The sequence below is a fragment of the Carettochelys insculpta genome, chromosome 10 (genome assembly GCF_033958435.1).
Source record: "Carettochelys insculpta isolate YL-2023 chromosome 10, ASM3395843v1, whole genome shotgun sequence".
NCBI classification, from domain to species: Eukaryota; Metazoa; Chordata; order Testudines; family Carettochelyidae; genus Carettochelys; species Carettochelys insculpta.
The window spans coordinates 27,392,969-27,420,918 of NC_134146.1; the positions used below are offsets into that span (position 1 = coordinate 27,392,969).

The 27,950-nt window shown below is 40.9% G+C and overlaps 1 protein-coding gene across 17 annotated transcripts in view; it reads left to right on the forward strand.

The window, feature by feature from the left end:
- MBNL1 (muscleblind like splicing regulator 1) overlaps positions 1-27,950 on the forward strand; it is a 198,896-nt gene that overhangs the window by 60,721 nt on the left and 110,225 nt on the right. Inside the window, exon 1 of one of the 17 annotated variants that reach the window (XM_075003928.1) lies at positions 23,476-23,493. The exons of the other annotated variants lie outside the window; for them this stretch is intronic. The gene's annotated coding sequence lies outside the window, so the exon portion shown is untranslated. Of the gene's footprint in view, positions 1-23,475; positions 23,494-27,950 lie in introns of those variants that run through there. 17 annotated transcript variants of the gene reach the window in all.

Below are 27,950 nucleotides of genomic sequence, written 5' to 3' on the forward strand. Positions count from 1 at the left end.
CCAGATCACAGGTGAACAGCATGGCTACGTCTACATTAGCCCCAAACTTCGAAATGGCCACGCAAATGGCCATTTCGAAGTTTACTAATGAAGCGCTGAAATGCATATTCAGCGCTTCATTAGCATGCGGGCGGCCGCGGCACTTCGAAATTGACGCGGCTTGTCCCGACGGGGCTCCTTTTCGAAAGGACCCTGACTACTTTGAAGTCCCCTTATTCCCATGAGCTGATGGGAATAAGGGGACTTCGAAATAGGCAGGGTCCTTTCGAAAAGGAGCCCTGTCGGGACGAGCCACGCAGCAGCGAGACGCATCAATTTCGAAGTGCCGCGGCCACCTGCATGCTAATGAAGCTCTGAAGATGCATTTCAGCGCTTCATTAGTAAACTTCGAAATGGCCATTTGCGTGGCCATTTCGAAGTTTGGGGCTAGTGTAGATGCGGCCCATGGGTGCTAATACATATCCATTGTAGACTAGCCAACATTCCACTTTCTATTGTGCAAACTAATGATTTATTCCTACCCTTTGTTTCCTATCCTGTAATCAGTTATTGATTTAGAAGAGGACCTTTCCTCTTGCCCTATGGCTGTTTTCTTTGTTCAAGAGTTGTTGGTATGGGAAATTGTCAAAGGCATCATGAAACCATTAAGGCTTTGTAGTTTTTGATAGTTGCTCTTCAGGTTCCTTTTAGGCCTAACTAAATTATATTTGAGTTGCTGGAGTTTATTTTACTTTCTATTTTATCACTAGAATCTGGCTTGCAAATTTTAAAGCCTGCCTTTTTGTCTTTAAGTGCCTCTTTTCCTCTGCCATTTAGCAGAGGCTTCATTTTTTGTTCGCTTACTTTATTTTTGTTTGAGGGTAAACATTTAATTTGAGCCTGTAGTTCAGTGTTTGTAAATAATTTCAGTGCAGCTTGCAGGCTTTTTCACTTTTCTATTTCTTTTAACCTGCCTTTAATTAGCTTCTTCTTTTTTGTGTAGAGTCCCTTTTTGAGGTTAAATGATACTATGTTGTTTTCATTGGTATTTTCCCCCAGCTTTGGTATTTGGTATTCTTACCCCACCTCGGTGTGAAATTCAATTCCATTATTGTCAAAGAGCTATATTAACCTCTTGGACTAGATCTTGTTTACTTCTTGGACCAGATTCCTGTTGGCTTCAAAGAGGAGATCTTGGTCACATAAATGTGGGAAGTAGAGATTTGTGAGGGAAGTAAAAGAACATGAGGTGAAGGAGAAGAGAAGAAGGAAGATGATTGATTTATATTTTTCAGAAGGAGAAGAAATGTAGTATAAAGTACTGGTGATTTTATAAGAAAGCAACTGAAAGTTAAAAGCTCTAATTTTGAAAAAAGTGGAAAGGAAATTAAAGGAAATGGCTTAAAAGGATGGATTTGAAGAGAAAGCAGCTATTTAATAATATTTGAAAGATACTGAGGGAATTCTATTTATTTTTTTTTTAAATCTGGATGAGACAGAGGAAAGAAAGAGAGGAGAGCACAAAATATAGAAGCCATTCATTCAGAACGAAAATTCTTCAAGGTAATACTGTAGATAGATTTCATTTGTAAAAATATCACTGCCTTAACTGACTTTAAATGGGGATATATTGCATTTTTGACATTTTCTCCTAATTTTTTATGTAGTCCCAATAATTAAGAAGTTGAGAGAGATGGTTATACCTCACTGCTTGTTGAAATGGATGCTGGTGTGCTTTCGGGGACCTCTGAAAATAAAACTAGTGATCTTATTGATAGATTACGGTGAATAGCTGTGTGCCCAATTATAGTTAGTTAAGTATGTTCATTCTTTCTTTTTGTGAAGTTTAGACCTAATTGGCCCATTTGACTTAAGAGTCTGAGGAAAAAAAGGAAAAAATTCAGGAGAGTCCTATATTGTATTTTATGCTGCAGTCACTTGTTGGAGTAGATTTACATGTCGGCTGAAATAAAACAACATAACGTTATTTCAGAAATGACTTGCCTGTAATACTATCAGTTGCCTCTGGCATTTTTTAACAACATAAATACTTGAGTGATTACACTTAACAACTGGTTCCTGGTTGTCTAAGAGCAATTTCTCATTATAAACATTTCCACTAAACATTTTCAGGATGCACACTACTAGGAAACAGGAAGTCATTTGGTTCTGTGACATAAATGCTAGGCATCCGATCCTCAGTTGGTAGAAACTGTCGGAGCTTCATTGACTTCATAGCTTCACTGATTCAATTGATTTGAAGTAAATGTGTCAGGAATTGGAATCTGCATCAGAGCTAGTTGCTGGAAAACTAATGAGTGCATCTGGCCTGTGGTAGAGTCCCTAATGGGATAGAAGAGTCAGCACAATAATACTTACACCAAGGAAGCAGCAGTTGTTCAGTGGCTGTTCAAGGAGGTTCGCCCATGGCAGTGATAGTCCCTATGCCTGCTTGTTCCCGTACTGCTTCTGCCTCGGAACTGACCCTGGTCTTAAGCTTTTACTCTGATTTTCTGACCTCAGACTCCAGCTCTGACTACTTGATCAAGCTGTCCACAGCCTGGTGACTAGCACAATGGACCTATGATAACTTAAACTAGCTGAGAATCTAACCCTAGGGCTGTATGAAATTCAGAAGCTATGGAGATGGTCCTGAGGGTCTTATTTAAATGTTCTCTGGTGTGATGGACATCATCCTCCCACTTTGGCTTTCAGTTAATGTTAAACAAACAAACCCCAAAATTTTCAAGTTAAGCATTTAAATGAAGTTGTCAGGTTTCTCCTGGTCTTGCCTCCAGAATTGGGACTGTCTTGTGATTTTGATGCAAAATTGTAAGTAGCCCCAGATTTGATCAACTACATGTCCCAAGTTCACTTGAAAGTATCATGAACCTTACATGGAAATTCCATGAACAGTTCTGAGACACGAGTTCATGGCTTGGGATTTTGTTGCAAATATTTTCAATTTGTTACATTTATTAAATGCTGATATCTGTTCTTAGTTTGAAATTAGGCATTGAGCTACATTATTTCACTGTTTGTAAGGGGTATATGTGTGAAGGCAGGGGGTTGATTTTACTATCTGTGCAATGTTCTGTAGATGCATAATCACATGGTAGTAAGCATATCTCAACTTAAAATTGTGTGTTTGTATTGTTACGTAGAAATCTGCATATTGAAGCTGCTGAGTGATTGCTCTGGGTTGCTTACTGATTTAACATTATATGTTGACTATTACTGGATTTCTAAAACTAAGTTTAATTATCTTTTGATATTGATTTTAGTGTGAAAATGCAGAAAACATTTGACAGTATATGAATAATAGCTATGTGAAACACTGTTACAAAATAATTGCAAAGCCAGAGCTTTGTGATAAAGATGCAAACTTGCTTTGAGTAATTCAATGGCAAAACTCCTGATCAGAGCAGAATTTGACCTCTACTATCTCCTTTTCATAGCTGATGCTTATGATAAGGTAATAAAATATGTTTAGCATTTCATTAGTTTTCAACTACGTGTCTTAAATCAAGGATTAGAAAATAAATCAAAGTCACTTTAATCACATACCAAATACCAAAACAAGACTATCAATAATGCATAATAATAACCTGAAGCAAGAAGGTCTAAAATACCTTTTTGGCCACCTGCAAGGTCAAGATTTATTAACAATCTTCCTCTTGTTTCCCATTATTTCCCCACTTTCAAAAATTCCTGGAAGAATAGATAGTCCTTGCAGCAGGTTTTGAATGTGCCAAATGCAGCATCTAGTGAACTGAAGTATGTTGCAGAACACAGGTGTGTCTCCCACTTCCACCAGCCTCCTATTATCAGAAGCGGGGAATGTTAGCTTGAGTGTCTGACAGTTGCATCGGCTCAGGAGTCACATGGGGAGATTCTCTTTTTCAAGTAGATGGGTCCAAACCAGCACCTTAACCTTCACCATGAAATCAATTATAGTGCAGTATATCAACTGGATTTTCTATTCTGCAGAAAATGTCACGCTTCTAGGGGAAAAAAAAGTATTCTAAGCTGGAATAAAAGTTCTGGTGTGCGTATTTTCCTGTGAGAGGGACTTTTCAATATACTCTTTCTAAATAATGGAAATGGAATTCTAAGAATTTCTTCTGTAACCTTAAGCTGCTCTCAACCTTTATGCCTTCCCAACTCCCAGCTCCCAAGCTGGCTGCTACGGAGTTGGGGAGCCTGCAGAGGTAGGTAGGTGGGCAAGCGGACACGAAACAGAATGGACATCATTCCCAGATAATGTTTAGATTCTGTAAAATCCGTATTTTCCAATGGAAAGTGTTGCATTGGAAAATTTTCAACCAGATTTCATCTGTTAGTAGTCAGCGCAGATTTTGAAATATCAGTATATCTCATGTGGACTTCTGCAGTCCGTTGCCCTGTGCTTTCCGCACCTGTTAGTTGTATACGTCTGTTGTCTCTCAACTTTTTCTTAACTGCAGGGTCTTTGGGGGCAAGGTCTGACTTTTATGTATGCAGTAAACCCTTGATATAATGGATGAATGGGGGGCGTGTCTGTTATGTGTGAGGGTTTACACTGAGGATTTGCTCCTCTAGTTCCCAGCCACCTATGCTCTGCCCTGAGCACCGTCACTTCTCTGGCTCTGAGCTGCTGTCGCCATGTCCCCATCCCTCCGCCCTGGTGTCTGGGATCACCGCTGCAGATCTCAGCCATAGGGCTGGGGGTTAGGGGACATGGCAGCGGCAGCTCTCCAAGCCGCAGCCAGGGACCCTGCGGCTGTGGTGGTCTCAGCTGTGGCCAGGGGGACATGGCAGCAGTGGCTCTCCAAGCCACGGCCAAGGACCCTGTGGCTGAGACTCTCCAAGCGGCAGCCAGGGACCCTGCGGCTGTGGCGGTCTTAGCCCTGGGGGGGAAGTGGGGGACCAGTGGTGTTTCTGGTGAGTCGCCATTTATAGTACTGTAGAGTGGAGTACTGAACTCTAACTTCTTTGTGGGGGAGGCTAGTGGACATCCATTATTACTGCTGTCTGGTAAAACGGGGTCTGCTATATTGAGGGTTTACAGTGCATCAAAGGCCTAACACAATGTACCACGCTATTGTAACAGTAACAATAATCTACACTAACTCTGTTTTCTGAGTGGTTTGAAGGTATAGACCCATTACTGTGCTACACTACTGCAGTAATCTAACTTGAATGTGACAAAGGCTAGGATAGCCACTGTGAGGCCACAGCTGGAAGAAAAGGACATAACCTCTTTGTAGAGTGTAATGAAATGAAGCAGTTCTGAAAATCGTTGCCATCTGGAAATCCAGCAGTACTCCACCTTATGAACCTCCTTACAAATGAGTTTATCAGGAGCCTAGGAAATGGTTGCAGTTATACCTCCGGTTGTTTCTCATTCCCTCCCAGAAGTATTCTCACTCTTAATCCAGCCACCTAGTCTTTATTAATGCCTCATTCTTAATTTGACATCAGATAAGTCAAACCACTACACCTTTCGAAAAAATGGAGATAAACTGCCTGTAATCAGCATGCCTACAACTCCGCAATCTACTCTTTCTCATTAATAGCTCCTTCCCAAAGGTCCCATTAGGTATAGCACTTAAAATGTGAAAAGTTAATTGTGCAAGCTTGTTTTCAACTTTGACTGTCATGCTCAAATCCTGTCTTTATATGGGAAGGTAAGGGAAAATCTTCACAGGCCTTTTAATGAAGGTAGGAGGTAATTATACGAAGATTGCAGTATAATTTAGGGAAATAGCATCTGTGTAGTCTTAACAACAGGAAATTTACAGTTGTTAGGAGTGGAAAATATTTACAAGAAGCTTACTCTTTTTCAATTAATTCTGTAGTTAAAGCAATGTTTCATCAAAAATCTTACAAACATAGATTTGTTAGGTGTAAACAGAGACTGGAAATACAATGATACAATACTGTTTCTAGCATGATAATTAATACCTTGGTTCTTCCATTCCTAGAAAACACGATCAAAATGAAATAAAACCCAGTTTGTTTTATGAGCTTTCAAAATATGATTTAGTTTATCTTTTCGTTTTGTTTCGGTTGCTTTAAATTTTTCCTAGGCGTGGCCAAGACTAACAGTCAGTCTTGCTTGCTCAACTCATCCTGTCAGTCAGTGAGATTTTGTGTGAAGACAGCATGACAAGCAGGATTTGACCCTGAAAGTGGAAAAATGCACCTCTGTCCAGAGGCCCAGGGCATGTCTTAAAAATCTGTTGTCTTCTAATAGTGTGATTTAAGTTGTGGATGGGCTTCATGCTAATTGTCTGAAGTAGGGGGAATTTTACCGTATGAGAGAAAACTATTCTCATTGTATTTCCAGTGTTATTGATAATGGGAAGTACAATTTTCACAAGAATTCTGGATTCAAAATTTCGGAATAAACATCGGATAAGCAAACATGTTTGCATGATTAACTGAAACTGAGTTTTTCCAGACATAATGCTTGTCATTAATATTTTCCAACTGTTTTGTAATCATTTTAGTCTGCATTAGTTCTTTGTATGTGCATATTCATAGATCTGTGGTTTACCTTATAGTTTAATAGAATTTCAGTTTTATTCTTTATAAAAAGCCAGAGCAGCTAGACCAGGTGATTAGTCAGGGGAGTCAAAGTATTTTAGAGACCCAGACTATAACTGCAGATTATTGTTTAAGGCTGAACATCTTGCATTTGGAATCAGAGCAGTGGATTCTCATGCTCACACTGCACTATGGTTCGTGGACAGTCCATCTTATGTACCTTTTCCATATAGTGAAATATAATTTTGTTAAGAACTGTAGCCTGCGTGTGGCATAAGGCCAAGACTTTAGCTAGAATGCAGACTGCTTCTTTCTCCTCTCTAAGACGTACACTCAGGACAGAATGCAGGTCATTGACACAGTAGATTGCAGATCTCGTTGCAGATGCAGACACCGACAGTAGTCATTAGATAAACAGATTGCCCTTTCTCTTGCACTTAGGTTCATTTAGTTGTGCAACTATATTTGACCCATCAGCAGTGTTCCCTCGGATTTTTCCCACCTCTGAGCAGAATTAATTTTGTTATAGGCACCAGTGTGCAATATGCCACCTTCATATTGGTGCATGTAATAAAATTCATGTAGCAGAACTCTGAGTGTGGGAGAGGGCTCGGGGCTCAGAAGGGCGGAGTGCAGGAGTGTGGAGGTTCTGGCTGGAGATGCAGGATCTGGGGTGGGGCTGGGGATGGGGGAGTTGGGCTTCAGGAAGAGGCTCTAGGCTGGGACTGAGGGATTCAGAAGGGGGCTGCAGGTTGAGGGAGGGCGTTGGGGTGCAGAAGAGGCTGCAGGCACTGAGGTGGGCCTGGGATGAGGGGTTTGGGATGCAGGAGGGGGCTTCAGGTTCAAGCAGGAGGTCAGGCCTGGTGGTTGGGGTGCAGGAGGAGGTGGTACAGGCTCTGGATTGCGGGTATGGGCTTTGGGGTTCAGCTGGGAATGCAGGGCTTGGGGTGTAGGAGGTGGCCCTGGGTTGGGAAGAGGCTGAGGCTCACCTGGCAGTTCTGTGTTGGGGCCAGCAGGCTAGCGCAGTAGGTCTAACTCCTAGGTGCGGGGACCACAGTGCTCCCCACATGCAGTACTTTTGCCCTGGGGGCAAAAGCAGCATGCATGGCAAGGAGCTTCATGCCACTTCCAGGACTCTGTGTGGTGCTCCGTGACAGGCAGGCACCAGGCAGCCTGCATCTGGCCAGGAGCTGCCTAGGTAAGCCCAAGCCCCAACCCCTCACCCCACCCTGGGCCTCCGAGTAGGTTCAGCTCCTGGCAGGGGCATGCAGCTCTATGCTATGCACTCTGCTCTTGCCTACAAGGCAAAGGCAGCATATGGAGCTATGTGGTCCCCATGCCTAGGGGCTGGACCTGCTGAGCTAGCTGCTTCCCTACCAGCCCCATCACAGAACTGCCCCAGTCTCTGCAACTCCATTCGAGACAGATAGGGTCCTTCCCCCTGCACTGTGGTTGCTTCCTGCTGGAGCTGGAAGGGAGAGGCATTTCCCTGCCAGCTGTGGCACCTCGGGGCTTGGGGAAAGGAGCACCTTCAGGGCTTGGTATTTCTACCAGATGCAGCCTTGAGCCCCTGTGTGGGGCTTATTGGGAACTTGCACAGCTGTACAACTTAGAGGGAACTTTAGCCCACAAGGTGTTTAAAGGAAAGGAGCACAAAATTGAAACCTGCATGTTGATTAGTAAATAATCATACTGATATCACTGCCGCGTACTAAATTCCAGTGTGTATATTTTGGTTATTTCTGAGCCTTACCTGGCTATCTGTTTCAGGTTCTTATTATCCTGTGAATGGAATAGAATTCTACACATATCTGATCTAACAAGAGTAGCTGAACTTCATGCTTATCTGTTTTTATTGCACATGACAACTTATTTTTGCACAGGGTCTACTATCAAGATATTTTTCATTATTTTGTACCTGATTCTCTCTGGATTCCAGGGGTCCTTGGCATTTCAGCATGGGGACCACTTTCCTTTATTTTTGTCTCATTCTCTCTGTGTGCATTCACGACACAATATTATTTGGCTGTCTGTTCCTTTCTCTTGGTACAGTTACTTGACAGCTGTATCTTTTCTGATTTGACCGACAGCCTTATTACAGTATGTACAGTATGGGCAAACAGCAGTGGCATCTACTGTGACCTAATTTAGTTTATATTTTTCAATCATATATGGCATTTTATATCTTCAAAATACTCAGCACTGTATTGCTTTTAATGTTGCTGTCTTTTGCATCCTGTAGAAGCACACTCCTTAGCATTTGGCTGCTGGAGGAGATTCTCTCCAACCATGTGGAAGGCCTGTTGTTTTGCAGTAGAAGGAAATGGGTTCTCTTAAGATCATGCTACCCTGAGTAACCGTTTAGTGTGGAGATAGGATGGCCACGAATCACTAAGAGATGTAAGATCTTAATACTCCTGTAGTTCAGTTTCTGTGGCCTCTCAGCTGAGACTGCAATGGATTCCAATCAACTTACCTAGGTTGTGCAGTTTGTTGTGTTTTCTATGCTGACTAATGGGCTTCCTTGCATTTGTAGTTAAAGGAATCCTTCAAGGCTATCTTTGCCAGCTGGAAGGATCTTTTGCTGAAGGACTCAGAAGCATTTGTCTAATTCACAGATATGAAAAAGGGTTGCTGCAAGGATGTTACTTTTCTCAAACTTTGGAAGCTGTTTTCTGACTTGATTGATTTCTGTGGTGTAATGCAATTCGGTCAGCTGCCCAATATTCTTTGTGTCTGGAAGTCTTTCCCGCTTTCTCCCACACCCCCACTTTCCCAATTCCTCTTTTTTTATGTTCTATTTATATGGCTGTTCTGTACAGCTCATTGTATGCACAGTCCAGTAGGTTAATTCTGTTTTTTTTTTTGTTATGTTTGATTCAGTGGGCTTGAGTCCAAAGTCTGTTTGGTTGTCTGAATAAGTGTGTGTATGTTTGTGTGTGTGTGCACATTTGCATGCATTGAAATTTTCATTATGCAAATTGTTACAGGGCTTTCAGTATGTTAAGAGATGGAGCCATCCTGTCCATAGAATGAACTGGGGTGTCTGCCCCAGGCCCTGCACTTTTGGGGCCCCTGCAACCATCACCCCAACTGTCCTGAGGTGGGTGGCATGGGGGTTATCTGGAGCTGGGGGCCAGGTGTGGTGGAGACAGCAGGAGTTGCCTCCCCTCCCCCACCAGACTAATCACATGGGCGGTGGGAGTGGCAGCTTCCTCCAGTTCCCGCTGCCTGCAGAGGAACAAAGTGCAGCTGGCTGGGAGTGCAGCAGGGCAGAGCAGGCTGCTGCTCCAGCCACCCAGTGGAGAGCGCAAAGGTGAGGGGAGGTGACCCCTGCTGTTTCCATTGTGCATGACCCTCAGCCTAAGGTAATCTTCAGGCCCCATTGCTCGGGGGAGCGGGGGAGGAGATGAGGACACAGGTCAGGAAAGGGATGGGGCCTGTGGTGTGGGGAGTTTGTTTTGGGCCCTGTGCCTGGGGCACTGGCAGGGGGAATTGACCAGGTGCAGGAACCGAGGTTCCCCCAGGTGCTGCCCGTGTGCCCCAGGTGCTGGCTGTCCCAGGTCCTGCACCCCACCTCCCCCGTTTGGGACAGCTCTGGTAACAGATCTGTGGTAACCAGTTGAGGATGTTGGTCACTATTGCACTGTTACTAATGGATGTAGAACTAACAATCTGATGTCTCAGCTTCAGAGCTACAACCCAGGCTGGACAGTTTAGCCATGCCTTTCTACTGCTTGGTAAGGATAGTCAGCAGATAATAGCCCGCTCCTCAGAGCATAACTTCAACAGCTGGGTTTCTGCATAGCTGGAGGAGAGGAATCTGCATTAACTTCTCACTATGTGTTATCCAGGAAATCCACTGTACCATTATTCTCCCCAAAGTCCCACCTTCTCTGCAACTCTTTCAGTATAATCCTTTAAATTTCCAAGTCTCACGTTTCACATCTCCCACTCAGTCCTGATCTGCAGTGCTACATAAACATTAATTTAATACACTGGGCCTCAAAGTTATTTAGACTTAATTCAGATCTCACAAGCCTGTGGCAGGACATTGCCTTATCTGTCATTACTCAGAACTGCAGGTGAGGTCAGATTTTCAAAAGAGCCCAGAATCTGGCCTTTATTTGGAATCTAAATTAAAGCTGATCTCTCTGTAAATCTGTTCCTATTGATTGGTTCTGAGCCACTAGGAATCTGATCCTGACCTCTGTTAAAAATGTGTCCCGTGCTGTCTGTTTCTGGCTGTTGTGCAGATGCCAGGATAGAGATTATCAGAGCCTGGATGCCAAGGATCAACTGTCTTACTGCAGGTTAAAGGATACAAGGGCACTGGAGTGAGTCCTGCTACTCAGGCACATTTTTGGTGAGTGATTGTACACGTACTAGGAGAAAGGGAGAACTGGATGTTGGAGTACTGATGCCCTCTTGTTGAACATGCCTCTGAAGCCCCTTAATGCCTCCCTTCCTTTCACCAGAGGAACACACAATGCTTCAGGGGGTTGTATCAGACAGTACCAGTACCTCAGCCTGACACACTGTCAGCTCTTCATTTCCCATTTGGAAGACACTTATAGAACAATGTTGGCTGATAAATTGTAGATAAAACTTTTCCTCATTATAACTAAAGGTTCACCAATAAGTTTTTCAGTATAGCAATATGTTAGTGTAGAGAGTTTTTGCTCATCTTTTCTTTCTGTGGCTGGCTACAGATGTGGTAAAACGAAATACAGTCCAGGGGGAAGGGGTAAAAGTCTATTTCAAGGCCCTTTTCTTTGAGTTTTATACTCAGAATTGAGCCGTTCTCCTTCCTCACTGATTTGTGTCCAACATATTAAAGTGGAATTTAGATTTTTGAAAAGCAAACACTTGAAGTGGTTTCCTAGGGATCATCCCTAACTGTTCTCTCTCTCACATATACACAGGATACAGAGGAAAAAAGTGCTTGTTGGATGAGATTATCACGTTGATCCTCATTCTGAATGTTCCTTCTTGTTTCGTCAGCTCATTCAGCTCCAGCACATGGAAGAGTTGTAATTTCCCACATCTTGATGGCAGAATATGTTAAGCAAAGACTATCCTTTTAAACAAAACTATAAGGAGCTCTTTGAATTTACATGTTCTATAGGTAATACTAATAAAGCTTGAGTATCTTTATTGAATGGTGAGGAATAAAAGAAAGTGTTGAAATTCCTTGTGAAATGAAAGCCACGGTGTTTGTATAGACTCCAGCTTATCCAAAGTGATTGCCAATGCTGCCCAGAAATAAATCCCTTCCTTTTACACCATTGCATTCAGGTTTTTAATCTGTGTATCTATTCCTGAATGAGGAATAGTATTCCCTGAACAGTTCTCTGAGAGGGCCTCATGTTTCTAGGCCTCTCTTCATCTTTATACTTGGCCTGGGTATGATATAGAAAGAGTGACTTGCAGTTTAATGAGTTTAGCAGGGTTCTTAGTGGCTCAGACTGAGCGAGGCCCCTTTTTGGCCAATCTGCTAGAACTGCTGCCTACAGAGAAGGGGAGAGAGCCAGTTCCAGGAGTTTAGCTGTGGAAGAGTGAACGAATGTGGGCCCGCTGCGGTGGTGGTTGTAATAATCTGTGCAGCCCTTCTATGGAAATATATAAACTAAAGTAACTCAATCCAACATGCAATTGGGAAAAAATAAATCCCAACTCCCAGGAAACAGGAGTAGTAACAAATTGTCATTCTAATTAGGGGATAAGTACAGAAATTCCTGTGCAACTGCAAAGAGATGTTTATTGGCAGTGTGGTATTTTTCATGCTTTCTTAGGATGACAAGAGAAGGTTATCAACAGCTGTTATTTGTATGGTAATATTGTAAGTGAGATTCTTCTTCGAGTGCTGTCCCTGTGGGTAGTTCATTCTAGGTGTTGGTGTGTCCTCGCACTGGCGATCACAGTGCATAAACTTTTTCCTAGTGCATGTGTGGTAGTTGTTTCATGTTGTCACTGAGCAACTCTTTCTCCTCACCAGATGAGATAGTGCTCTTACCTACACCAACATCTACAGATAACTTTAAACAGTTCTAGGAGCTACTCAAAAAGGTAGCCACTGTGCAGGAAATCACTTTATGGGAGGTGCAAGGAACACAGCATAAACTCCTGCAAATCCCCCAACCATCAGCCGCTACCAATATTGCTCTGCCAATAGATGAGACTTTTATGGAACCAGCAGAAACAACTTTGCAAATGCTGTTATCTACTCTCTCCTTATTAATAAATGAGCAGATAGGAACTACTTCATTTTTCACATTGTTCTGGCTTTGTTTCCTGCTTACTTATGATAGATAGAAAATGTAATAAATATGAGCTCAGAAAATAGGCAGATGTTCTACCAGCAGTTCATTTTTTCATTCACATGCACACAGCAACTTCCCCATCACTCAATGAAGAAATTCTCTCTAAGTTTCTTCCACTTCTGCTTGTTCTTTCAAAAAAAACCAGCAGCTCTTATTCACAAACGGACAAAAATATTTCAACGTTTGGAAGTGACACCCTTTTCCCTTCTCTTTGGAGCAAGCACCATATAAGGTCCAATCCGAAGAGCAGTGAGAGAAAGATTGTTTCGTCGTTTTGACTGCCTTGTCAAAAATCTGCCATCTGTCTATTGTGTAATGCACAGAGAAAACAATGGTCACCTTATGTACTCTTTTACAATGTTCTGTGGCTAAATTTCATTTCTTAGTTGCAGCAAAGCCTACCCTCTCCATAATAAGTGTATTACTAGAAGAGCTGTAGTTTCAGTATGCTGACAGAACCTCTACCTAAATATTTAAATAAAAGTCCAGAAATAATTTATTTCTCTTTAGATAGGAGCTCCATTTCTATAGCCAAGACTATACAGAGACTTTGTGCTCACCAGTAAGAAGACAGAGGGCTTGTGAAACAAGCTGTCATCTTGTTTTCTGGATTATAATTACGCTGTCCTGATATTGATTTTCCTCATTTGCATACCATAGTTTATTGTGGAATTTTTGTTCTTCTATTTCATTATTTCTTTTTATGTAGCAAGTATGCATGGCTAAATCACTGGTGTAAACAATGAAAGGATACAAGGGATGTGAGCAATATTTGTTTTGTATGGTTTAATTAGTCAGTGTAGACATCTGTCTTATAGCTTTATCTTTGTAAAATATTGATCCAAACACTGGAAATAAAGTCTGGAAAGCACTTAATATTTGGAAATCATTCTGAGTTCATGTACAGACCTGTAGGAAGAGAGGAAGTCTGTCAGTCAATCTGAGGAGGAGTGTTTTGTGGCTGAAAAGCTTGCACTCTGCCGACAAAAGTTGGCTCAATAAAAAAATTTACCTCAGCTTGTCTCAGTCAATCCAACTGCATGGTTGAGTACAGCACTTGCTGTTTCTCTGCAACTTTAAGTAATGCCAAACCACCCCTCCCAAACACCTTGTAATAAGAATTTTTGCATCAATATCGACAGGAATATTTCTAACAGAATACCATTTTTAATGAGGAGGAACAGGGAATCTGATATCACTCCAAAGCAGCAGTGCCTGAGCATTTTACTAAGGCAATCCACCAGTTTCATTTTGTCTTTTTTGGGGCCCCTCCATTGCCCCAGAGCCTCCCTGCTCTCCCTCTCCCAGCCCTGCCCCTCTTGCAGCCTGAGTAAGCTGTTCTCTCCCAGTGTCCTGGTCACAGTCACTGATAGGCTGCTGTCTGTGCATCCTGGCTCTGCCTGCTTCCTCCGCACAGCTGCTGCTGCTGCTGCCAGCACTTCGATTCTGCTTCCCACACTGTTGCCTGCGGTGTGGGGAAAGCAAGAACATGGAAGGCACGAGCACCTTCAGGATGTACAACCCACATAGGGCCTTTCCTATGATACACTGGTGGGCTGTGAGCCAGCATGCAGGAACCACCAATCAACACAGTTGGATCATTAAAGTGTTTTATGGTGAAGCTAAAACCATGTTAAATTCCCACACACTATATATTACAGTAATCCTGACAGCAAAATTCTACTTTCACTATGAGTAGCTCCACTGAAACTAACAGATACTTACCCTCCTGAGAAAAGAATCTGGCCCTTAGAGTTTAACAGGTGTAGGCATTTCAAATATGTGTCCATCGTGGATCAGTCCCCACATACACTCCCACTTATGTTAGTAGGAGTTGCTTGTGCGCATGCAGGGCAAAATAAGATCCTAGATATATCTGCAGGAAGAAAACAAGATGCCAGGAAATGTGAATTAACTAGGCTTCAGTTTGAATAAGTTACGCAGCTGGGACTATGTGGCAATAATTCATCCAAGGCAAGCCAGCCTTTCTTTGTAGTCTATACCACCTGCTGCCAGGCTGCTATAAGACCACCATCTTGTTAACCTGATCCTTCTGCCAATGCTGGGATTCCAGCATCCTTCTTCGAATGAAGGTTAAGGAGAAGGTCCGGGAAAGGGAGCTGGATCTTCTCTGCTGGCGTGCAAGGGATGCCAGCCTATTCCTCACCTTTAGGAGATGTCATCCTCTGATCTTCCAGTTCGAGTTTTTTTTCTGGGAGATGGACCCTCAATTATTATTCATTTAGTTTATGTATAGTGAACAATTACCATCTCTGGGCATCTGCCACATTACCACCTAACTTCCCTTCTGGCTCTTCAGGCTGCTGAGAGGGAGATGAAAAACCCATGTCATCCTGGCCAGTCCATGAAGGAGGAAAAAGTCTTTCCCATTCGGAAAGACGCAACTACCATAATGTCCACAGCAGGGCTCAGAATACGCATCCCTCCCGTAATTGTAAGGCATGGGAGATGGGTACAGTCCCACAAGGCCCCAGTTACTTATCTTTCTCTTGAGCCCATATAAAATGCCGTCTTAGGTTGTGGAAGGGACCTGAGAGACTTATACTAGACCAAGTTTCAGTAAAATGAGGAAAGAGAAGGGCTGGAGCTTTAACTCTGTATTTGTTTGAATGTACTGCTGTAATTGAGTTTTTATTTTAAACATTTTTTGTGGTTTAATTTTTGTTTCAGGTTATTTTTTTAAATTGTTCTTTGGTACCCAGAGATCCACTTTTGTGGCATTTGAAGATGCTCTGGAGTGAGCAATTTTGGTTCTTCATCACTGCATAGATCAGCAGTGGGCAAGCTGCTATCCTCTAGGGCTCTACCTGCGGCACACGCCCTCTTCCTTCCCATGCCTCTTGTGCAGTGGGGCACTGGCGCGCCGCACTTCTTGTGCCTCTCTCACCCTCCCAGCACTTTTGGGGGAGCTGTGAAATGTGTAATTCACATGCTGTCCCCACTCCTCCAAGGTTGCCAGCCTTTTTAATACAGTAGTGTTAGACTGTACTGATGTGTGTGCAGGGTGTATCAGTACAATATTGCAATGTTTGTGTTACAAGCACGGCTGATGAGTGTATTGTAAAAAATCACCCAAGGAATGAGTATAAATAAATAAGCTCAGTAATTGATGGAAACTCTGGGTTTGTATTTTTATAACATTGCACATTTTATATCTGTTGTTACTCATCATTGGTGATGTAAATACTGTACTCTGAAATGCAAAAAAAAAAAAAAAAAAAGAAACTAATGCAAGGGTGAGGTTGCCAGATTTACTGTACCCTGTAATGTTTTTGTAATACAAATATTTGATGATCAGTGCTTTTCCCAATCGCTTTTATAAACTTCTTAATACAGTATGGTATTTATAATAAGAGACTATGTGGTTTCCCAGTGAACTACTCTTTTTGATTTAAATCTTGGAAGCTGTAGCTCACTCTTATTGTTCTATCCTGTTCCATAATATTTCTTACAGGGCAGACTTTTGAAGACCATGATGACCAATGTAGTACAAAATGTTTTTGTGAAATAGTTGCATTAGGTGAGGTCTCACTTGGCAAAGTAAGAACTCTTCCTTTTTGACTTATTGTCTGTCCCTCTGGCAATTTACCACAGCTGTGCATAGTTTAGGAAAGGAGGGTGAGGTTTGAAGAATTATTTAGTCAGTAAGCATGTCTTGTATTTAAGCATTAGCAAACATTTGAACAGTTTAGGTTTTCGTTTCTTGACACATTAACCTTCATTTGTGTATGAACAGCTCCATAATTGTAGCCTCATTTTCCTTCTTAATTTCAGTTTAGGTATGCTTTAAAGCTTGTGTTTTTCAATTTGAAGAGTGTTTACCTCTTGTTCCTTGTATTTTTGATTCCAACTTTGTTTACTACTGAAATCTGAATCCAGATCTGAACAAATCTTTATTATATTAATAATTAACTCTACAGTAATTGTTAGGCCTGGTGAAGTCTGCCTTGCTCTAAATTGCCAGTTGTTGCTTAATGATGAGCTTCTTTTTCTTGAATTATTTGCCGAGCAGATAAGCACAATTTATTGGAGAAATGCTATTATTTTTCCTTCTTGAATACGTCTACCATCTTCCATTTTCTAAACCAGGTTATGTGTTTAAAAAGGTTTTTCTGTGTCTTTGATCCTGATTTTTTTTCAAGATTTGTTCCTGCTGCCTTTTCTATTAGGTATTGTACGTATTTATTATCTATACTCTTTGAGTCACTGCACATTGTATCTTTAAGGTTTCACAAATACTCATCCTTCAAAAGATTATCTGACTTTTTGATTTCACTTCATTTAAATCCCCATTTTTTTCCCCCAAATTCCAATGCTGTCTTATTTGGTCAGTATGTGGTTTGGGAGCCTTTTAAACCCTGTTGCCTTTATGAAAATGTAGTGTTCTACATGTTCTCCAACTCTTATCACCTCTGATGTTTTGTTTAAATTTCACTGTTTGAGCTACACTAGGCCTATGTCAAGTCTCCTTCCAGATTTAGTTGAAAAAGATACTTTTAAACCCTCATGAATTATTTTCTACTATTGCTGTGTACTGCATTCCAAGATTGAGCTAAGTGATTTCCTTGTATACTGTGCTCTATACAGCTCTTCCAGATTAAAGAATAATGATATCTCATCTGACATACATAGTTTATTTTCCACAGCTATTCCACAATAGTTTTTGATGTTGCTGTTGTTACTCAGTAGATTGAATGATGAGATTTTGTTTCACCTATGAACATACGTTGCTTCCTCAATTCTTCCATTATTACTAGTCTAGTTAATTTAAGGGTTGTTGAAATTTGCATTATTAAATTTGTGTTAATTAAAATGATAGCTTATTTCAAGGCCTCCTCCGCCTTCCTTAGTATTTCTTGATCTGATCTCTTATCTTGCTCCAAAGTCTATCACTTTGGGTAGCTGCTAGTTTATTTTTTTACATTTGTTTTGCTTTTTACACTGATCTGGGCTTTGTCTCTTGCACTTCATACAATACACTGCATATTATCCTTTTAAAAATAAGCCGTCAGATTTTAGTCTGTAACAACATGCATTTTTCTGTTCTCTTTTTGTTTATCCCTCCTATAAAGATTGTACTGATGTTTCCATATGCCTTTTTAGCTCAGTTCTGTTATCCCAATTAGTTCTTTTCTGTCTTTCAGCACTTGTACTTCCAGTTCTGCATTCTTGCATTACCCTCCCACTTCTCTTTCCCTCTAGCTTTCTCTTTTTTTTTCTTCTTCCAGAAATGACTAAGCTTCCTGTTACTCCACTGTGTCAATTTTCCCCCCAATATTCTTTTCATGTTGAGAAATATTTATTTGCCAGCAGCTTTCTTTGGAGTTCTCCTACTCTGTCTCTGTTGTATTTCTGCTCTTTTGCCAGTTACTTTTTATTATTAGCAGACATTATGTCCAAGCTTGTGTTACTCAATTGAACTGTGTTATTTTTCTCATAAATTCACTCTGTCAGAAAAGACTGTCAAATGGCATTTTAGGAAAACTCAGCTTTCAGTCACCTCAGGATATTACACTTTCCATTTTAGCATAACAGATCTTTCATTTGTCACTATCTTTTATATACTCTGTCTCCAGTGGGATTACTCAGATGTGTAATGGTAGTTGTGTTTAATAGTTTGCTTGACTGGGTCCCCAGAATGCAAGTACAGTAGTTTTTGCTGTACATTTTGAACTTGCTATTTTCAGTGTTAACCATCTTCCGGGCTTGTTTATTCTTTTCCCATGCGTCCAGTTACTGGAGACTTTTTTTTTTTTTAACTTTTTCAATTTTTTTCCTTTTTTTCCTCACTGCAGTGCTGACTGTGTGTTAACACAAAAACCTGATGTTTAGTAAAGTTAGCTTTCTGAAAAATAGAGCTGCTCTCAAGAGATTTAAACTAGGAACTTAATCCCCATGAAAACTTCTTTGAAAAAAATCAGAATGAAGGTCTCCTCCATGCTCAACAGATCTCAAGACTTAAAGCTCTGAAAATTTACTCAAGCTTCCCCATCCTGGAAAATGTGGTAAACCTAAAATTCTTTCTTGGTGCAAGTCCTGCTGTAGTTGAAATCAACAGAAAAAAATTCTACATTGTTAAAAGGGAGAAAGACCATCAAAGAGAATCTACAAAGTATGAAAAAAAAAAAGAGCAACAATCAAGATATTGATGAACTGTAGGAGTCAGAAAAACAGAGAGCAACATCTGTGGTTACAATTAAAAATACATAATTTGAACTATGCATACCTCTGTGCAGCATTAATTAATCTGTGTGAAACAGCATGTCTTCATGTGGTGTGTATCCCATAGATTTTGCTTTAAGGTTGAGGTTTCAGCAAGTCCCCAAACTCAAAGGAACCTCAGAATTTCCCAGCTGGTTTGCATCAAAATCAGATACAATATAATGTGGTTTTGTAGTAGAAGTAAAAATAGACCCAAGGTTCAATACCAATTATGTAATAAAACTCAAAATGATATTGAGTTGGATTTGTTTGGGAACATTTTATTTAGATCTGAAAAGAAAATGACGGTGCCTAACATGTTTTCCAAAATATTTGTATGCTCCTCTAAAACGCGTGTATGAGAACAGTATGTGCACAGAAACATAGTTCAAATACATGCATATAGTAGAAAGGAGCCACGCTATCAGCTCCATTCCAGCCTCCCAAAGACAACTCCTGCCAGCAGTTCAAAAGACAGTCCAGCTAACTCCTCTTTTGAAGAATCTTCAGGATAGTGTAGCACTGCTCTTAAGATTCCCATATGCCACTCTGCATCCAACAGAGGGCTTGTTATCAGCAGTAAAGACATATGATGAGAGCATCTCAATGCAGGCTTGGGCAATCAGTATAAGCAAGTGCAGCCTGAGCTTAATGCTGATCAGTTCAAGAATCCTAGCATCACAAATGTATTGTAAAGCCACTCTTGCCTCTGGTCTTGTGAGCATTGTCCATCCCTGGAATTAGCAGATTTGCTGATAGTCCCTGGAGAGTTGGCTGGTCACATGGGGCTGGCTGACCTCATTTTCAACTGCTCCTGTTGATGACCAGGCTACTCGTAATGAAGAATTGTGGGGACTTCAAACAAGAAGCAAGGCCCAGCCTTGCCATGTCTAATAGAGGTGTTTGCTGCAAAAGAAGAGAATAGGAAGCAGGAGACGTGCTAGGACCAGTGGGAATACATTCTTTCTTGATGCAAGTCCTGCTGCAAGCCAACTGAGAGTAGGATAATAGTCACGCGTGGAAGGAATGAGGTGTCTGGGCAGCATGAGTAAATGGAGTAGGAGTCCTAGATAGCTGAATAGTGTGTCCAGGAACAAAGGGTTTCCAATCAGGGAGAATGTATGTGAAGTGGGAAGCAAGGAGGAGGAGACGGAGACTTGTTGGTAGTGAAATATGTGCAAGAGAACAGGTTGGAGACTGGAAGAGGTGAGCAAGCAAGGTGAAATGCAGGGCATTGTGTTAATGACAGACGCCTGTGTATTCCATATGTATTAAACTTTTTGTATTCCATGTAATCCACTGGCATGGTGCCACAGGTATGCTAGGGGAGGAGAGATTGTCATGCTGACTGTCTCTTTAAGATGCAGTCAAGGCAATGAAAGAAATTGAGAAGCCCTCTTTGGCAACACAGGGTGAAAATACAAATGTGTGGTGCAAAAGCACATAGCAGGTGGTCAAAGCAAAGTACGGTCAGGAACTGATAATGATGGTAGGTAAAAAATTAAAAACACATTGTGCATATGCCTGTAAGGAAGACTCAGGTACATTTATTCAAAACAAAAAAACAGTGCAGTAGCACTTGAAAGACTAATAAAATAGTTTATTAGGTGGTGAGCTTTCGTGGGATAGACCCACTTCTTCAGACCATAGCCATACCAGAACAGACTTAATATTTAAGTCACAGAGAACCATAGCTGTCAAGGCTGACAAATCAGAAAAAATTGTAATCAAGGTGGGAAGCTCAGAAGAGAAGAGGGGTGAGTCAGATACAAGAAGAAGAGTCAAGAGTCAGATACAAAGTATGTAGAAGAGTCCTTATAACGGACTAGGTAATAGGTTTCCTGGTTCAAACCACATGTTAATGTGTTGAATTTGAATATAAAAGAGAGCTCCATGCTCTTTCTTTGTAGGCGATTCTGAAAGTTCCTTTTTGATAAAACACAGACTTTCAGGTCATTAACAGAATGGCCCACTCCATTAAAGTGCTGGATGACAGGCTTCTGAGTTAAGACCTTTTTAATGTCTGTTTTGTGTCCATTCATTCTTTGTTGAAGCGTGTTTACCATTTGTCCTATGTACAAAGTATGTGGCATTGTAGGCACATGATAGCATATATGATGATGTTAGAGGAACATGAGAATGTGCCCGTGATTCTGTGAATAACCTGGTTAGGCCCAGTGATGGTATCTCCAGAATAAGTAGAGGAAAAATTGCATATAAAGTCACTGGCAAAAATTTGGCCTATGTTGGTTGTCATTGAAAGTTGACACTGTCTTATAGCTGTGTTCTGTGTGCCATGAATTGATAACCAAGTCCAGTGTTGTCTGTGAACAAAATCACCCTTAGCCATAATTGGCTTCAAAGGGCCCCTCCTTTGGCAGCATAAGGACTAGTGGTGGAGTTAGTGTGAACTTACTGATGCTGTGCCTGCACCAGAGGTGATTACTCTCCCGAGCTTAGCCCAGCCAAGATTTGTCAGGGTACCTAAGCATATGCCTATACTTCATACTTCAGTAAGTCTACTCCCAAACTTAGTTAGGTGTGTGCTTAGGTATCTTGGAGTCTCTAAGCACCCAAATTTGTATTGATACTAGAGAAGTTTTATACTTGTAGGTGGAAGAGAATCCTTAATCAAATTTGCAGTAATTACTTTGGAAAATCAAATGTGCCTGCCATTCCTAATGCATGTTTTCACTAAAATCGGCAACAAATAACCCAAGTAAAAACAGAGCTGTCTGGGATATAAATATAACACATGGGCAAAGAATAAACAAGTTATTTTTGTATGTTAGGGATGGCCATGCATAAATGACTCATGGCTCTGCTTTGCTCTTTCACTTATGACCTATGCAGTCATCCCCAGCAAATAAAAATAACTTTTTATGCTCCCCATTTTGTGCAATCTGTATAACAAGGTAATTATTTTCTATCAGCAATGTTATTTTGCTTATTTATGTCTGTCTTATTGAATGAACATAGCGTGATCAGAAGATTAAACTCTGCTGTCACTGTGAAGTGGGGAGACCTGTGGCCAAAGATAGAATAGATGGTATTAGCTCAGTGAAGTTCCATGGACTTCATGCAGAAAATCACATCTGAACACTGTTTCGAACCACTGGGATCCAGTACCATCCTCCAGTTGATTGGAATTGTTTGCTCTCTAGAAGGAAATGCTCCAAATCATTGTTTCCAGCAATGTAGTTCATAATATGAATAATTAAAGGTAGAATAATATTGCAATTTCATGAATAAGCAGGATAACATAAATGTTGAAAGAGTGTCTGCTTGGGGTTTATGACACGTGGCTGTCTTTCATTCATCTGTCCCCAGTGATAAATTTGAAATGTATTTTTGTATGTGTGTGTGCACACACACGCACACAGAGTCAATATATATATTCCGAGTCAATGACTTTAGGTTAAAATTTGATGTTAGGCTCCAAAATAATTAGCTGATTTTCAGAAGCGCTGAGTACCAACCATACCCATGAGTTTCACTCAAATGCCATGATATAATTAACTATATATATATATTTGATCTATAGTTAAATATATCATGGCATTTGAGTGAAACTCATGGGTATGGTTGGTACTCAGCACTTCTGAAAATCAGCTAATTATTTAGGAGCTTAACATCAAATTTTAACCTAAAGTCATTGACTGAGAATGACTATAAAAATTCAGCCTACCAGTTAAACAAAAGGAAAATCCCATATTGAGAAGTCTTGTAGAATTTAACAACACAGTAAAAATTCTGTAAGAAGAATTTAAATTAACCAACAGAATTTAATAGATTTGTCATGGCTGATTTCTACAGCATGATCTTCAGTTTCTATTGGCCTGCTTCCTTTTGAAATTCAGTAGGACTTTTTCATAAAGGAAATCAGTGTTTAAAATGAGTTACAGTTTCTTACATGGAGATCAGATTGTAGATTTAATTGTTATCACTGCTTTGCTTACACAAACATATCTTCCTTATTACAAATTTTCCACATGACTCCATAAGAGCATTTGGCTGCACAGTGTTCATTGCTAAGCAAGCTAGAATGTATGCAGGTGTATAGCTCCATTTTGGCTAGGGTTTGACTGAATGCATATCTGAATGCAGATTTCAAATATGATCAAAGGAAAACACTGCCTTTTGACTATGAAAGGTAATAGCACACCAGTTCTTGCAATTTGTTATTTGTAAACATACAAATAGCTGTTCTCTGTATGTATAGTAACCAAGAATGCTTTGGCTAGCATTATGCAAGGAGCTGCCTCCCCAGAGTCTGCTCTGGCTTCTGCTGTTGCTGCTTCCATTTTTGCTGGCCAAGGAAAAGCTGCTGTCTTGGCATCCTTTGCAACTGATAATATTGCAAACAATCAAGATGTGAGTAATGGGTGACGTCTGGATCTTTACCAGAGGAAGAGGAAGCCGTTTCTATCTACTGAAGGTAAGGAACAGAGATAGCTAATGGATGTTGGTAAGTGGCTAGGGCTCATTGAAAAACAACAGGGTGGGGAAGACATCCAAACTTTGTGGAACAGCTTTTAAGTCAGGGTCAGATGGAAGGACATCAAAACAGCATCCCTTAGGCTTATAATTCTACCTTCCTTTTGAGTGTCTGAGCTGAAGTTACACAATTCTATCCCATCTGCACCCATCCCACTTGATTTACTACTTCTACTGGTCATATCAATGACAGGTGACTCTCCCCCATCTCTTCTTTTTTTCTCCTCCTTCTTCTTCCTTCCTTCCCCTCTTCACCCTGCTATATAAACCCTGGATTCTTCTTATCTGCTCCAAATCTGAAGAAGTGGGTCTTATCCTTGAAAGCTCATTGCCTAATAAATAAATGCATTAGTCTTTAAGGTGCTACAGGACTATTTCTTTTTTGCGAATCCCAGCTGGGATATTTTTAGCTATATTTAAGCAAACTGGGTGAAATCCTAGTTTGTGTCTTAGAAACCCTTAAGTTTTTGACTGACACCAACAGGAGCCAAGTCTCAGAGAGGTAGCCGTGTTAGTTTGTATCCACAGAAACAAGGAGTCTGGTGGCACCTTAAAGTGAGCAGATTTATTTGGGCATAAGCTTTCTTAGTCAAAACCTAAATGGTTCTTGTCCATGAAAGCTTATGCCCATATAAATCTGTTAGTTTTTAAGGTGCCACAGGACTCCTCCTTATCAACAGGAGCATCACCACTTCTTCAGTAAGACCAGGATTTCACCCATGGTCTTTATTCCTCCTGTAGTTTACAGTAAGTTGCTCAGTCTATATTTCTGGGGGTCTTTCACAGAAACAAGTTATGCTGTAACACCCTGAGACTGTGTTGTCCTAACCTTACGACAAATAGAGCTGTTCTTCCTAACTAGTCCTGTTGAAATCCATGGAGCTGTTTGAAATGTGCTGATCTATTTATGGTGAGTGAAGGCTGCTGACTATGCCCAAAGTGCAGATGCTCTCCCATCCTTCCCCTCACTTTTCTTGTGTTTGCTGCCTTGCAAATTCTTTCAGTCCTTCACTTGTCCATGTTTGTCAGTTCTTTCTTCCCTCTCTGGTCTTCTCTGTCCCATCAATCCTTCCGTCCTTTTTGTCTTGCTTTCTCTTCCACATCACCATTTTCACTCTAGTTTCCACAGCTTGGTGATTGCCCAGTTGTTCATAGCCACAAAGCTTCAGGAGGCTTCAACAGTTAGGCCCTTTTTACATTTCCTACCAGCTCACACTAAGTGGAACCAGGCCTGGCTCCCTTCATTTCCTAGTGTGCCCCATTTCAGGTTTCTTAGCACAGTCTACTTCCTACCCTTACTTAACCGTCTCTAGTTTTTTCTGCCTCCTCTCAAGTTTCTCTCTCACACCCTCTCTTGCCCAGAAAAAAAACACATGCTCTAGCCTCTTCTCTCATCTAGGTTGCTCCCTCTTTTACTAGGAATGGATGTGTGGAAATAAGGGAAGCAGTTAGACAGAGCATCACAAAGGCTGCCCACAGTGCCCCCTGAATGGAAGCATCAGAAAGAAGCACTGCAGCTTGCATACTTGTGCCTTTTGTTTCACAGCTATTTCACAACCAGGGTTTGTGCCTTAGACCTGGTAGCAAGCTGGAAGTGTTGGCGAGTGTGTGTGGTCCACCAAGTTATGCTGTTTGCACCTTGTGAGCTATAATTGGGGAATACTTCCCACACTTACTTAGGATTTATAACTGATATAATTGTGAGGATACTTAGAAGTCCCTTTGAGCATTGTACACAAACGTGTGTGTGTGTAAAATTGAGAACAAAAAAATTTTTATCCCACAAAAAACTGTTAGATGGTGAAATCTTGTCATCTATGTTACCTGAAAAGTTCCCTTGAGAATTCTCATGCATGAAATTCTTAGATAACCTCTTTTTTTATTTTTCTAAAATGCATTTGTTCAATATCCCCAGAGAGGTAGCCATGTTAATCTGTATCTTCACAAAACAAAAAAGCAGTCCTGCAGCACCTTAAAGAATAGCAATATGATTTATCAGGTGATAAGCATGAGCTTTTGTGGGACAGACCCACTTCTTCAGATCTGGAGAATCCTGAATTACAAGTGGGTCTGTCCCACGAAAGCTCATCACCTAATAAATGATATTGTTAGTGTTTTTTTATTGTATTTGATATGTTAAGTACAATCCAATCATATCCATGATTTGCAGCAATGAGTAAATCTGTCTTTGATCTTATACCACTGTGTGGAACATGAGGGTCCAGTAGCGCAGATGTGTGCACGTGCACACATAAAAGTGTCCAGTAGCGCAGGTGTGTGCACGCGCACACATAAAAGTGTCCAGTAGTGCAGGTGTGTGCCCGCGCACACATAAAAGTGGCTGAAGCCACATTATGGTTGGGAACACAAAAGGAGGACAGTGTTTGGCCACAGACATCTTTCTTCACAAGTCCAGTTATCTGGCAGCACAGTCTCTTTACAATTGCCATTGGATTGTGTGTTCAGAAACACAGAATTAAGATTTTTTTAAAAAAATTTAAATGAGAAAAACTTAAAAGAAATGAAGAGGATTTGTTATTATGCCAGCATAATTTTTTTCAATACAAAATAAAGAAGAAAGGCATCAGAGATTCATTATAAGCATCTGCTGATGTTGCAGCAATGAAATATGACTTTAAAAATGTGACTGATTTTTGGACAACTATGGGATTTAATCACATGAGTAATTCTGTCCCATATGTTCACACTGCTAGTTTCTTTGCCTTCAGTGGATCTACTTGTGTGAGTCAGACTTGCAGAGCTGAATTCACAATGGACCTGGAATATAGAGGGACCTTAGTTACCCACTTAACTGTGCTGTGTGTGTGTACATACAAAATTGCAAGTGCACAGTTAGATGGCCTATTTTAACAAACAGCCCATGGAAATGTTCCTCAAGTGATTGGTTGACAGCAAACTGAGTTCTTTTGACTGCAGTATCTCTACTAAATAGACATTTAGAGGTAGTAAATAGATCAGTATGAAATAAAATATTAGCTGAAGTGCTGCAACCTACAAAACAGTGAATTCTGGGCACACAGTGCAAATGCTTCAGCAACACTAGAGGAATTTATAAAAATGGTTACTTAAATTTCTTTGCAAGTGAAATTGACCATGTGGTTACCATTGACTCCAGTAGGATCTCTACTCAGGCAGGGCCATTTATTGTTCTGCATTTTCAAAATAAAGCAACTTATCTAACAGTTATTTTAGGGTACTTTTTATATATGCCATTGTTCTATTTTGTGTATGATTTGGGATAGAAGAGTCTAGATAGCACAAAGTGCTTACATGAAGTTTTTCTGGGGCAGAGCTATTGTTATGTAGATTTCAGTTTACTTCATTCTTTTTCACCTAGATTTTGCTTTGTTCTTCTCTCAAGGTTACATAGAACACTAGTATTTCTGTGCTGCTGTCAGAGCTGGGAGGCTGGCAGCAAGCAGTTGGCAAGGTTCCCAGGTCTGAAGGCAGCACCACTGGAGCAGCTGCTCACAAGTAAGGGCAGAAGTATCACAACTGCCTTACAATAATCCTCTCACACAACTCCTTTTGGAGTTGGGACACTTACAATTAAAACACAGTGAAATATGAAATTTAAATGTCTGAAATCTTGAAATTTACAAATTTTAAACTCCTATGATTGTGAAAATGACTGGACTGGAGTATGAATTTGGTAGGGTTCGACATATGATAAAGGCCTTCCAAAGAAAATGTGGGATTGAATGTGTATTGTAGTATCATCACAATATAAATACATAAAATCGGTGCTTAACATGAATTAGTACACACATATCTTGATTGACTTCCTGTCTTATCACAAAGTGCAACTCAACTTCCCATTCAGAATTGCAGCTAGTAAGTATGGTGTCAACTGTTTCATCCTATAGGTTTATAATCATAAGTAGATGACATAGTAAAGTCTTTAATGTCTGGCAGAGCTGGGACCAGGAAGTTGCTGGATATTCCAATATGCTGGATATATGAGAGGTTCAAATGCTCTGGGTGGAACACTGCGCCACATGGGGAGCTGCTCTGGGCAGCTTGTACATTGCCACAGGGGGAGCTGCTCTGGGCGGCTTGCATCTTCCTGTGCTGGGAGCCGCTGTGGCTGTCTCGTGCATTGCTGCGCCGTACGGGGAGCCGCTGTGGGCAGGGAGAGCAGAGAAGCCCCTGCCCATGATGAAATGCTGTTTAACAGAGAAGTCCAGTTGTATGAATGCTAGTTAAAAGAGAGTTTACTGTACAAGGCTGGCTATGTTGCTGAGACACATTCCGCTCTGATGTGGGGTGCACTGGAACCATCAGCAGCTGACATTTGTGCTCACAATATATGGAATTCGTATATTCAATTCCTTTTCCATTTACCAAGTGTTTCTGTTTCTTCTGTCTTTAAACAAA